At 35.4% G+C, this 12468-nt stretch overlaps 1 long non-coding RNA gene across 2 annotated transcripts; it reads right to left on the reverse strand.

The window, feature by feature from the left end:
* Positions 1 to 11120: 11120 nt before the first annotated feature.
* LOC143628518 (uncharacterized) lies at positions 11121 to 12143 on the reverse strand. Of its 2 annotated transcripts, none has more exons than XR_013152762.1 (3): positions 12121 to 12143; positions 11277 to 11457; positions 11121 to 11177 (listed from the first exon to the last, which is right to left on the reverse strand). It is a non-coding gene; the product is annotated as an uncharacterized LOC143628518 (long non-coding RNA). The 2 variants fall into 2 exon arrangements; XR_013152761.1 differs by having other exon boundaries at positions 11139 to 11213; positions 11292 to 11457.
* Positions 12144 to 12468: the final 325 nt, after the last annotated feature.

Here is a 12468-nt window from a genome sequence, read left to right on the forward strand (position 1 = left end):
ATGTTTCCGTGGGGGCTACATCATCTGCTGGCATTCCATCTACCACTACTATTCAGATGACGACTCCGGAGATTGTGTCTCTACCACCTCCAACGCTTACTCAGTCGGTGGTTGCTGCACGATTTGTGGAGTCAACGGTCGTCACTACTGCAGGGTTATCAGGTATGGTACCACCTGCGGTTACGCCTGCTTCTGATATCTCGCCTACGCCTATGTCAGACTCAGAGAGAATAGCTTCACTAGAGCGGATCGTGGCAGAGCAATCGAAGACTATTCAACGCCTAGTAGAAGCAAATCAACTACAGTCATCCCTCCTGGTTGAGCATGGGAAAATTATAGATGCCTTGAAGGAGTTCTTGGCATCTCAGGGGGAGATGAGCTGTAAGGGCGACGAGCTAAGGACGAAAAGAAGAAATGACCGAGACGATGATCCCAATGCATCGAAAGATGCAGGTGGTGAGCTGCCAAGAACTTCTCAAGCTCTTGGTACTTCCACAGCTCAGGGGGAGTCTGCCGACGCGGCTGGTGGTTCTGGTGGTGATGATGTGGTGTTGGTTGATGATGACGTGATTGATGCGTTGAAGGAACTTGACGATGATATGTTCAGCGATGATGTGTTGTTTGATGAAGATGTGCTGCCGAGTGATGTGATTGAGAAGATCGGTGAGCAGATTCAGATTGAGAATGAGATTGAGGAAGGAGAGATAGTAGAGGAAAATGTCGAACATGACATTCCAGAGGTTGAGAAGGCCGATATGGGTGATCAGACGGCAGTTGAAGATACTGAATGGGAAGAGCAGCCGAGGTGGAAGGAAGGATATGCTCAATGGTTCGTCAAAACGAAGAAACCGGCAGTCCCTACAATGTTCAAAAAGAGTTACAATATTAAGGGCTATGCCGAAGCAAAGAAAGAGATTATATGCTGGATTTATGATAAGCAGTTGCGGCTCTTCGTGATTAAACGATATGATGGAGTTCAGTACCTTAGAAGAATGTTGAGATCGTTAAACACACTGCCTGAATGTGAGGTTAAAGACTTAGCCAGATTGGGGTTGATCAATCGAAGTGACGATAATATGGCTAGAGTCATAGGGAAAATCGTATGGAAAGAGAGCATAAAGGAAAAGAAGTTTGAGCTGTTGAAACCACAGAAAGGGAAACTTGTTGAAGACAAGGATAGAGGTTTGAGAGCTGATGGAAAGCCTTGGATGGTTATGAAGTATAAACCAATCCGGTGCCTTAAAGAAGTACCGATGAAGCTTATGCCCAAGGATGTGCTCAAAGACCTAAAGTGGTGGTTCGTTGATTGTGAGACAGCGGAGGCAGTGATGGAAGATGAGGATGAACAAGAGATTCTTAAAGTTTACGATCCGATGCATCTTGTTAACTTATCGCAAGCTGATCTGAAGATGCTTAACGAGAAAAAGATCTTTTATATTCCTGCTTGGAAGGATGAAGCAAGGAAATATCAAAGGGTTGTGTCGGTGTGTGTTAGAGAAGGAGTGCACGCTTGAAGTTACAGGATTACGAGACAAGAGCTGAAAGATCAAGATATGAAGCCACTGCCAAGGGGGAGTCTGTTGGTGCATAAATGTCAGTAGTTCATATGTCTAGTGTCTGTAATCGAGTCTGTAATATTGTTTATGTATTTGTTTGTTTAAAGCGAAGTTGTTGACAAGTTCGCCTAGGCGAACTTGTTAACCAAGCGAAGTTGTTGACAAGTTCGCTTAGGCGAACTTGTTAACCAAGCGAAGTTATGGACAACTTCGCCTGAGGCGAAGTTGTCGTGTATTTATATAGGTTACGGATTATTGTTTAGTAGAAGTTCAAGTCCGTGTAAATCAGTGAGTCAAGTGATGTGAGGTCGAGAGTCTGTAACTGTGATTATATCACGTGTTGAGTTATTAATATAACGTGAGTTTGTTCGTATCGTATTCGTGTGTTCGTGTGTTTGTGTTCTACGTCCGTAACGATCTACACAGGGATTACGCACCTGTGTATATCGGGATATCTCGTGTGATCCGTCCAGGGAACCTACATTTATGAACTTTGTTTATATATGCATGATTAGTTTGTATCATTAAGTTAGGAATGACAAGTGAAAATTAACTTGGTTATGAGATTTTAACAATTATGAAACCTCACTTGATATTGGAAAATTGTATAGTGATAGCATGATTCTTTAATATAGTTGATGTTTGCTAGAGATTAAGGCCATAATCCTTAGTTTATATTTTGCTATTTGAAAGATTCATGTGTTGAATTTGGTCTCTTGAACTTGTCTACTCTACATGATTTTAGGTGGTTGGGGTGTTGTTTTCATGCTAGCTTTCCTTTAATTATGAGATAGGAAGTTTTGACAAACTTACTAATCTATGGTTACCAACTTGAATGAATGCTCATCATGATGTTTTTATGATAGTATTAGGTTGCCTTGATTGTAATTTAATACTTATGTTTATCTCAATTCATTATATTTTGTCATTATCATTATTATTATATCACTAGTTTAAGTGGATGCATGGTCTAGGTAACTTTGTTTGGATTGATTGTTCTTTGTGTTTTTACTTGTCTTGTTGTTGTATTATGTTAGTTTAATTAGCTTAAACATTCACTTTGATTTGCTTGTTCGGTTATCATTTACAAATATTTAGTATTGAAAAATTACCGTGTCGATGGATTGACACTCAGTTCTTCCCGACACTTTATTACAAACGATAGGTACACTTGACTTTCATGTGTGGTTTGGTTGTAGGTGAAAACCTATTTTTTAAAACCCCGATTTGTGTGAAACTTTTATACATATATGTGTGTGTGTGTGTGTGTGTGTGTGTATACACACGTATATATATACACACGTCACGTATGATCATACTTTAATGTGATTATGATGGATCTCCCCAAATGCAATAAAGTAAACAATTAAAGAATAAGCAATTAGCATTTAATTGATCAACACACAATATTTAAATTTGCTAGTTGTATATATATATATATATATATAATATACAAAATATAAGATAATACGAATATCTCCCCAAAACGTTTAAAAACAGTAAAATATGAGGGGAGTGATCTATCGCCTTATTACTTAGGGAAGTTTGCGAGATAATAAGAATAAAATAAGAATAAACGGGTAAACCATCCTTTAACACACTGACTAAATTAATCCGACCAGACCTAGAAAATAACGACAATAAACTACAATTAAAACCGAGAACATAGCCGCTGGAATCAATCCAAACGGATGTCTAGAACTCCAGTTATGAGATTTTCAACAAATAAGCGAGCTGGTACTGACCAGAATCCAAGCGAGTCGAAATTCGGGTTCTGATCATTACAATCAAAATCTTGAGATAAAAATAAAAGTCTTATGGACCGAAAGTTGGTTCCGACCAGAAGTGATAAAATCGATTAGTCAACGTTGTTGACCAATATGAACTTAAACGGGTCAGAGTCCAATTGAACCGTCAATTCCCCTCAATCACATAAATTAATTGAGGTTTATTGATCATCTTACAATAAGGAATAACTTTACAGAAGACAAATTACCCAGAAAGTGCTTAAATTGATGAGGAAACGGAGTCAAACGCCAGAAAAATAACAAAGTCAACACGAACACTAACAATCTTGAATAAAATAGCAAGAACGAAGGGGAATTCATGTGTTTATTGAGGGGGACGAGTGCTACAGAATTTATTAGGGTTTAGGGAAGATATTTGCAGATGATAATGGTCTTGTTTATATAGGATTAGTAGACACAAGTTAATTGTAGTTAAATAGTTCGTTTAAGCAACAAAATCTCGTTTAATAACTCAATCAACTAAAAATGAATCAAAATTCATTCTTGAGGAAGGGGCTAATGTATGTGGACATGTGCCAAGTCTAGGAGGGTTTTCTTGGAGCTTAAAACACGCGATTTGGTCAAAAAAATAAGAGATTTTGCATTAAAACACGAGTTATAAAATATCAAAATCTTGCTAATCTAATGGGTTGGCCGCACCCCGCAACCAGATATGGGGTTCCTAGTCGCGCTACGCGGTGTGGGGTAATTCCTGGCCACTTTGTATTGTTAATTTTGGTCCCTGATGTTCCGAAAATGCATTTTTTAGCTAATTTAAGCAATGTTAAGAGTTTCTAATGGCTATTTGACATGATTGAAAGTTATGAAATTATAAAATAAGTTAAACCAAGTTAAATTACCAATAAATACAAGTTTTAAATTGTTCGAAAGATGCGAATTGCATTCCCAAATCGATTTAAACATAAACGAATACAAATACGAAAATCCGAGATGTTGCATATATGTAGAATATATAGGAAATATACATTAGATGTAAAATATGATGATGCATATATATATATATAAAGAGTAAATGTCGCAATGATCGACGATTTTGACATATTCTTTGCCTATGTGTTAACCTATCATGTTCTTATGTGTTAATATCTTGCTTACTTTATTATTTAATTATGATATTAGTAATTCCTTTCCTGTTTGCAATTCAGATGTCGAATGAAGTTCTTTCTAACCAAAACAACCGTTAAACCAAAACAATCATGAAAACGAGCACAATCATGAAAATTCCAATCAAGAAAATGCTCTGAATATGAATCTATTGAAAATATGATAGCTCAGAGAATCGCTGAAGCAATCCCTTTAATTGATGATGCTATTAAGCAACCAGTAACTGTAATTAGGGATAAGACCGAGAGTAACAAACGAAAGTCTGACACTGAGGCTAGTAACAGTGTGAATGGAGGAAATAGAAATAAATTACCCAAAAAGTCAAAAACTAATGGTTGTACTTACAAGGATTTTTTGGCCTGTAAGCCAGTCGAATTTTCTGGAAATGAAGGAGCCATTTCAGCACTGCGATGGTTAGAAAAGACAGAAGTTATAAGAATCTGCACATGTGCCGAATATGATAAAATACAGTATGCTTCTAATCTCTTCATTAATGAAGCATTAGAATGGTGGAACACAGTCCTTCAGGCAAAGGGAAGCAACATAGTTTACACTATGACCTAGGGAGAATTCAAAGAAATAGTATAAAGGAATTTCTGTCCTCCCCATGAAAGAGAAAAGATTGCAACTATATTCTTAAACCACAAGATGGAAGGTGTGAAATGTCGTGAGTATACAACAAAATTTTTCGAATATGTAAGAATGGTATCGGCTTTGGCTTTGCCGGAATCGATACTAATTTCTCGTTATATTTGGGGATTAGTAAGTGAAATCCGTGATCTGGTAAAGTCGACTAGACCTCAGACTATTGAGGAAGTAGTTGAGGTAGCCAATACCATGACAGACGGATTAATCCGAATACAAGATGAGAACAAAAAGAAGGGCCTAGCCTATCAAATTACTCAAGAGTTTCGAAAAAAAGGAGCAGGTCAATCATATGCTCAGCCTTTCTGTAAAACCTGCAGAAAGAGGCACTCAGGAAGATGTGATGTTAAGAAAAACAAGTACTGCAATTATTGCAAGATGGCTGGTCATACGAATGAAGAATGTAAAAGACTTCAACTCGTGTTTGCTTCAACTACGAAGAACCTGGCCACATCCGTCCAAAATTTTCAACGCTGACAAAGGTGCCTGTCAACAAAGCTAAGAATATAGATGGACCTAAGAAGAATGCACAAGCTTTTCAGCTACACAACAAGCATCAATATTCCAGACGTCATTGCGGGTACGTTTCTTATTAATGACGTTTACGCTAAAGTACTGTTTGATTCTGGAGCAAATCAAAGTTTCATAAACATGAATTTTTGCCAAACCCTAAATCAACCATTAACCAAACTTATTCAAGTTTGCACAGTAGAAACAGCCGACGGAAATTCCACTTACATTCATGAATTACTTCAAGAAGAAAATATTAACTTACTAGGCCACAAGTTTAAAGCAAATTTGCTTCCAACGAATCGTGTTGGATTCGATGTTATATTAAGAATGGAATGGTTAGCAGCCAATTATGCTCGAATTCTATGTAATAAGAATTTTGATGAGATTTGTATGCCAACGGGAGAGACAATCCAAGGAGACAAAGTTTCTAGACCTACAAAGTTTATATTAGGTCAATTACTCTGTGTTCTTGATTATTTTATGATTTATTTGCAATAAGATCATAGGAATAATATTATCAAATAAACCTAAGTGTGCTGCTAACCTAAATAACTGTAAGGTGCTAGGTTATTGATAGGTCTTTGTTATTTAATCTTGCTAGATTTAGTTCTTCGTGAGGAGTCCGTCTAGATTTGATTATTTAATATTGTCTATTGAATCAATTAAATATATTAAATTGGCTTTGATTTCCACGCTGTAAAGGTATGATTTCATTATAAAGGAACTAAGTCATAATTAATTAGGTGACCGTAAGGAAACTTGATTTTTAATACTGGTGTGCGTTAAAACTTATTAGAAACCCATAGGTGTCTTCTTGAGAAGAGCCAGGGGTCATGTTCGGGTTTTCTTTTAAGTGTCCATTTTACGATCCCAGTCCATAACTAAATATTTTCCTAGTTAATTAATAACTGAAATTTAGGGGATTCTAGCCTAGGTAGTTTTTACATTATCATCTGATTTAATCAACAAACTTGTGTTTTCATTTAATTTACTTGTTTTCTTAAATTAGTTTTTAATAATAGTTTTAAATTAGTATTTTACTTAAAACCCCCCTTAAACAAATATAAATAAATAAGTCGTGTCTTTAGTTGAGTCTAATTGGCTAATAAATGTAATTTAAAGAGTCTCGTGGGTTCGATATCCGGACTTACTTAGCTTTACTAGAGTCGATCGGTTCACTTACTGGTCAGTAGTTTTAGTTAAGTTAAGAGTCTAGAATTATTACTTAGTGTCTAGATTAGCATTTATTTAGATAATAAATTAATAACTAGTTTTAGCACATCATGCCCCAATACTTGCACTATTAGAAGGAACTGAAGATTTCACAATTTTTTGTGATGCTCCCAAATTAGGATTGGGATGTGTATTAATGCAACATTGAGAAAGTTATTGATTACGCGTCCAGACAACTAAAGAAGCATGAAGATAATTACACAACTCATGACCTAGAATTGGGAGCAATAATTTTTGCCCTAAAGATCTGGAGGCATTATCTGTATGGCAGTAAGTTACTGTATTTACAGATCATAAAAGTTTAAAATATACTTTTAGGCAAAAGGAACTCAACATGATGCAAAGACGCTGATAGAAATTCTTAGCGACTATGATTGTGAAATCCAGTATCGTGAAGGTAAGGCTAATGTAGCAGTCAATGCATTAAGCAGAAAAAAGCATGAGAAACCTAAAAGAGTGTGAGCTCTAAGATTAGAACTTCGGATCAATTTAACTAATGAAATGAAAAATGCTCAGAAAAAAGCAATTGAAGAAAATAACATTGCTGATGAGAAAAGAAATGGTACCATTGATCAACTGGTCAAAGAAAATGATGAAATTCTCTGAATGGGAAGCAGAATTTGGGTACCAACCATAGGAAAGCTAGGAGAAAGAATTCTCGAGGAAGTTCATAAATCCAAGTATACGATGCATCCTAGAAAAGATAAAATGTATCAAGATTTGAAGAAAACCTATTGGTGGATAGGAATGAAAAGGGACATAATTAATTGTGTTTCAAAATACATAACTTGTTCCCAAGTTAAAGCTGAACATCAAAAGCCATCAGAATTAGTTCAACAATTAGAAATGCCATAATGGAAATAAGAATTAATAACAATGGATTTTGTTACTATATTACCTACAACAAAAAGAGGTGATGACACAATCTGGATGATTGTGGATAGATTAACAAAATCAGCTCATTTTATACCAATGAATGAAACTTTCAAAATGGAACAATTAGCTAAACTGTATGTAGACAAAGTTGTCTCATTACATGGAGTTCCGTTATCCATTGTATCTGATAGGGATAACCATTTCACTTCTCATTTTTGGAAAAGGTTTTCAATTAGCTGTGGAAACAAAGTTAAACTTGAGCACAACAAACCATCCACTAACTAGCGGTCAAAGTGAAAGGACCATACAAACATTGAAAGACATGCTAAGAGCATGTGTGATAGATTTTGGTGGAAATTGGGATGACCATTTACCACTAATAGAATTATCCTATAATAACAGTTATCATACAAACATTAATGCAGCCCATTTGAAGCACTTTATGGATGAAAGTGTCCAGTATGTTGGGGAGAAATAGAAGGAAAACAATTATGTCCTGAAATTATACAAGAAACTACTGACAAGATAATCAAGTCAAGGAAAGATTAAAGAATGCAAAAGATCATCAGAAGAGTTATGCAGATCATCGACTCAAACCATTAGAATTTCAAGTGGGAGATAAAGTGCTACTGAAGGTATCCCCATGGAAAGGAGTAGTTCGATTTGGAAAGAAAGGAAAGTTGAGTCTAAGATATGTTGGACCATTCCAAATTATTAAAAGAATTGAATCAGTAGCCTATCAGCTAGAGTTACCAGAAGAAATGACATGTATACATGATGTGTTTCATGTAAGTAACCTAAGGAAATGTTTAGCTAATGAATTATTAAAAGTACCCCTTCAAGATATAAAGGTAAATGAAAAGTTGAAATTCGTTAAGAAACCTTTACAAATTGAATATAGAATGATCAAGAATCCCAAGCATAAAAGAATAGTTCTGGTTAAAGTGAAATGAGATTCAAGGCATGGACCATAATATACTTGGGAATTGGAATTATAAATGAAACGGAAGTTTCCCACTTGTTCCAATAGATCTCGAGGACGAGATTTAAAATAAGGAATGGATACTATAACAAACTATAAAACAAGCAAAAGGAAGAATGGAGAAAATAAAAGAAGTGAATTTCATCCCACATTGGTGGATGAAAGAAAATGGAATGCTTCCACCTTGGTATAAATAAGAAAGTGAGTTCTTGTCCCACATCCCTAGATTATAAAACTTGTAAGCTCTTTATAAGAAAGAGAGCTCATGTTATAATATTCGTATATGAAAAGACAAACCCAATGGTCCTAGCGGAGGGTGCAAAGAACCCGAAGCGCACGTGCACAGGCTCGGGCCGGGCGAAGTGCGAAGGGCGCAATGTGACACTTTGATGGCGTACTTTGCACTTTGCGAGCCTTAGTATTCTTGTGAAAAATTAAAAATTCATCCCATCGCGTTATGCGACAAATTTAGATTAGTCTCATCGCGATACGCGATGACGCTTAATTATCCAGAAAACTTTTCCAGCTGTCCCGCTATGCGACGTGGAGGTTACGCTGATGAGACACCACGAGGCCTAGCTAGGGCTGACTCGACAAGGCTATAGGCTCATCGTGATACGCGATGGCCTTTGTTTGTGTCCATCGCGATACGCGATCGGACCAAAAATCAGCTATAAAAGGGAGGAGTCATGGCCTGTCTTCATTGCTTAACACACACACAATTTCCTCTCGTTCTTTTACACATATCTCACTCTCTGCCTTATTAAGGTATTAGTACAATACCTGAGTAGTTGTAACGATACCCTCTCCGATCGAAAAAAAAACTTTTATACGCGAATCCAAAAACTCTGCCTGAACAAGGTAAAACATTGTGCTATTGTGTAAAGTTTCTAATCTCGTGATTATCGGGTTTATACTAATCTAGATATACTACATTGTGTTTAACCTAGGTGCTTAATACCTAGAAAACACTCTTTAACTGTAAACTTGCAAGGTGAAACATTCGAGTTTTTGTACAACTCACATTTGTGTGAGACAATTGATTTTTTTTTCAATGTTGTCATGATGCTTTTCTAAACCTATTAAACTCATGACAGATAGGCCAAATATTTTCAAAGGATTTTAATTACATTATGGTGATTAAGTCTCCGTAGACTTACAAGGTGGTTAATACTGGTATGTGGGGTTTTGCATACAAGGTTGCCTACTGAGCTATTACATGTTACTTATTGGACAAGTGTTAGCCAATAAGTAATATGACCCCAGTCATAGATACGGTCAAGTGGCAAGTATCTTTCGGTAAATTGTAAGTATGCAGATGTAAAAATATCTTAATACTGTAACTGTAAAATGTGTCATTTACAAATGAATGTATTCACCAGTATTTCCTGCTGATCAAATATTTTTAAACATATTTCAAGTGACTTGTAAGAGACAAATGAATGATGCATGCGGACTTGCAGCTTAAATAAGTGGCTTGTCACCAGAATAAAGAAATTTTGTTTTGTAAATTAGGGTTTATCCCTATAAAACTTATGTTTGTATAAAAATGAGTTTTATTCGCAGTTTATAAAATAAGAATCATGGTGTTTTATAAACTGGTCATTTTTTCTAACTACGGTCCTGATGAAATATTCCGTTGCAAATTATTTTAATAAACACCGATACCACCACTTGATATTCGCGGCCCCCTTCCCAGCATATAAGGGTCGGGGGCTATAATAATTTTCAAATTTCAATATAAGTGTACTTGACTGTATTTTTTTCGCTATATATAATTAAACCGTGTATTTACTCAGTTGCGAATCCAAAATAACAAAAAAATGTTGGGAAATGATTTATACCCCCTTTCTTTTCTTCTGCCACATGATGGACTCCTCTCTTGGAGAATCTTACAAAATATTTACATATGGTACATAGTAGAAAGAGACCCTTGATCAGATGTTGCCAATATATATTTGGTACATAGTAGAAGTACATTTGGTCACACCGTGTTTGGTCCAATATATTTGGATGGCAGAAAATCAATATAACCTGGAAGTGAGGAAATTTAAACCAAAATAAATTTGATGGTTCAGAACCATTTTGTTTGTAAGCTTCTTCAAGAACCCAATCAATTTAGTGTTTCTAATAAAGCACTCAATAGACAAAAGACGCTACAAACAATTGACATTTTTATTAACCCATTGTGGGTTCGTGATATGTAACAATAAATAGCACTCCAGGCCCGGGTTTTTATCAAGCCTTGTCTTTACATACCAAAGAAAAGAATCGATAAATTAAATAATAATATTAATAATAATAACAACAAGATTATATAATCAATCTTTTTTTCAAAATAAATTATCTAGAAAGAGTGCAGGGCTTGAGAAACCAGAAGACATCTAATCCCTTTGCCTCATTCTGTTTTGAAAGGAGAGCACTTTGACTTTGACTTGTAGTATTCTTGCCTTGGACTTCCTTGCTACTACTTATTCCTTCAAGTATCACTCTTTCCTATTTATCATATTATGCGCATCATTAGAATTTTCAGTCACTAAAAGTTTGAAAATCAGTCACTAAAATTAAACATACCTGAGGTCTGAGGCCAAAAGCCTTCGGAGGAGTAGCTTTATGTTTTGCTGAAAAGCATTGAGGCGATGGAGGATTGGTTCGGATCTGTAACAACCTTTGCTCATCTTTGTTACGTATATTTTTCATATTTATTGTAATCAGGGTGTTCTCAGAATCTTCATTCATTCTGCATAGCAATAGTACATAAACAACAAATTCACATGAACCCATCAGAAATTTGCTTAAAATAAACAAAACGTCATTTTTTTGAATAAAAACAAAACAGAGTTTGTTTGTGAAATTGAAATAGAAGTGTCTCTATAAAACTACAAAAAAAGAAAAGGATCACAAAAATGACCATTTTTTTTACTTAAACAACCATTTGACCGATTTTTTAAAAATATAACAATATGACCAATCTTCTAAAGGTAAAAATTGATCGTCACAGCTGATTACACAAAAGTATAATCAACTCAAAGTGCATTTTTGGCCTTAAAAATCAACATTGGCCAATTGAAAATTGCACAACCAAAACCAATCAAATGATGACAAGTCAGCCCGAAATAAAAAATTGCACAAACCCAATGCATTTTAGCCTTAAAAATTGTGAAAGGCGCAGCCTTAAACCAGAACTAACTTGAACTTGGGCTTAAAAGGCAAAAAAAACAAGCCATTTTGTTTAACCGATGAGATTTTGACACCAAAGTCATAAAAACGATTTTTTTACCTTGGATTCAAATATGTTTTAAAAAATTAATAAAAAAAAACTATAAATAAAACTTGGTCAAAATAATCATTTTTGTGATTTTATTTCAATAAAGATGTTGGTCACTTTTGTAATCAAACTTACTTTTTCTTTATAACCTTCTCCTTGTGATTCTCAATTCCTATACTTTTCTCTTCTAACAATGGCTCCCTTTGACTTTGACTTTCCTTCAAAACTCCCATTTCCTTTGACCTTATCGCCAATCTTTTTAACTCATTGTAGAACTCAGTCACCTGGTTCAGTATATCTCTTCCTGTAAACACACTTTGTGCAGATAATGTTGGAGGAGCTTCTTCCTTCTCTAATGGAATATTTCAAAATGACCCTTCTCTGCGCTCGATTTGAACATTTCTTTGATTGATTTAGATTTGTTCACAGGCGGGGTTGAGAAATTAGGATTCTGATTCTCATCGTCCGGAATATAATGTGAAT

This window comes from Bidens hawaiensis, unplaced genomic scaffold, assembly GCF_021521415.1.
Source record: "Bidens hawaiensis isolate Kalapana, Puna unplaced genomic scaffold, B.hawaiensis_p1.1 tig00005019_1, whole genome shotgun sequence".
Lineage (NCBI taxonomy): Eukaryota > Viridiplantae > Streptophyta > Magnoliopsida > Asterales > Asteraceae > Bidens > Bidens hawaiensis.